At 35.5% G+C, this 2,049-nt stretch overlaps 1 protein-coding gene across 1 annotated transcript in view; it reads left to right on the plus strand.

Annotated features, from left to right (window-relative positions):
- Positions 1-2,049, plus strand: part of LOC108748336 (nucleolysin TIAR-like) — a 149,330-nt gene that overhangs the window by 145,884 nt on the left and 1,397 nt on the right. The gene's annotated exons all lie outside the window — the stretch shown is intronic.

Consider the following 2,049-nt stretch of genomic DNA (forward strand, 5'->3'; position numbering starts at 1 on the left):
TATTATAAACACAAAATTCAATTAGCTAGTTAGATAGGCATGTTATATTAAAAGTTATTCGAGGTCGATTCGATATTCGGCGGCAAGGAGGAAGTGAATCTTGTGTATATTCAGTAGCGCAGCATTTTTACGGGGATGAAATAATCTTGGCCCCTTTGTACAACTCGGCCGTCTAAAAAAAAACTATAATTACTACTGGATCCACGGATTTTATCCCATTTGCCACTGCGAAAAGACTTCGTATCTCGATCATTATATTTAGTTATCGGATTCGTGGCCAAACGATAATTCACATACTGAAATCTTTGCAGGCAATTTATAGCATCCATATTTATCATTCAAATTTATCTTTTGGACGTGACACGCGTAGATCTGTTGGATACTTTTATAAAACAGACATGTACACGCCGGAGGAGGCATCGACGAATTAGCACGTTCCAAACTGAGAAAGTGGCGAAACGCGCAAAACCGATCAAATCCGATCACCGTGGTTTTTAAGTAAACGTTAGAGATTTTTATATAAGATGATTATGTACAACCAAATAATATCGAGATTTTGACGTTTAAGCAATAAAACGTTAAACTTAGGAAGAAAAAAGGCAGCCATCGATCCCTCCGTCTCTTTATAAATCAATCTCGCTGCGTAAACGAGAGAGAGTACACGAATTCTTAACAACGAAAAAAATTAATAATAATAAAATGAAGAAGATAGCTAGAAAAGATGGTGCGTGCACACGTGTATTTTAAATTATTCGGGGAGCAGTAAAACGATCACAATATCCTCGTTGTCCCGAATTTCGACTTGACCAAATTGATACAAAAGAAAGACGAGACCGAAACTCGTATAAATCGCGAACATGTAAGCAATTGCATGAGTGCAATCGTACATATAGCAGAGCGCTAGAGAGGGAAAGAAAGTATGAAAGCGAAAAGAGAAGAATGAGAGGGAGAGAAAGAAAACATGAAAAAAAGACCGACCGACGAATAAGCTGCACAGCACAAGCGAGGGACGAGGAAAAAGGGATTAAGTAATTCGTAGATAGACATATTGCACAAACAGCACGAAAGTTAGATTAGACGAGTTAAGTTTTTTTGTTCACGCGTGCCCTGTCCGCGCGGCAGCCGTTTAGGATCTTGATCGTACATAGTCTCATCATCGACGTGCTCCTCTGCCATTAAGACTATCCGCTTGCTGGAGAAAAATCGATCAAAGGAGGTGGTACAAGAAATGAATCGAGGTGCTAGCACGAGTTTCAATACTTGAAAAGATGGGAAGCGGCTGGAACTTATTGCAACCCGTTTCCGTTATTTCCGTGCTCGATCGTTTGTATCTCCATCGTCCTGTTTCTTACTCTTCGTATCTTCTACTGCCTCTTCTTACCCCTTCGGTTTTAAGTACCACAACTCATACTCATTATATCGATAATATTTTGTCCTCGCTTTTTCTTCGAAAAACGTTCATATCGAAGCAACGAATAGAACTAACCGGGACAAATATAGAAACTAGTAAAATTTAAATCTTAAATATCAAAGGATCACAAAAAAATTTCGGTCCAATATATTTCTGTTTTTAACATCTAAAATATCAACATTTTTAAATTATATATTGTATAAAATTTTTACAATGAATCTTTTGCTGTGAAACTCTAAAAATTATAAGCTGAAATTCCACCAATTTATCTGCTTTATATAAAATACTTTTAAAAATGAAATTAAAATTTAACATGAATCTTTAATATCATTCATTGCTCCTATTTATATTGGAAAAGACTCACTGTTCAAAAACGTTGCCCTTTATAAAGTAATAATTTATCTTTTTTAAATATCTTTCTCATGACATATTTCGTGAATATATATTTCGTGGATACATAATCTCTAATTATGCTTACACAGATAGAGATAATAAAAACTAAAAACAAGAAGAGAAAGAAACAGATTCGGTTAGATTAAAAGGCGAAGAGAGCATATCGATGATAACTGAAATAAAAACGAGATAGGACAAGCAGTAGACGACTTTGATATTAATCAAAAGATAGACGGATCGTGCTT

This window comes from Trachymyrmex septentrionalis, unplaced genomic scaffold (genome assembly GCF_001594115.1).
Source record: "Trachymyrmex septentrionalis isolate Tsep2-gDNA-1 unplaced genomic scaffold, Tsep1.0 scaffold22, whole genome shotgun sequence".
NCBI lineage: Eukaryota > Metazoa > Arthropoda > Insecta > Hymenoptera > Formicidae > Trachymyrmex > Trachymyrmex septentrionalis.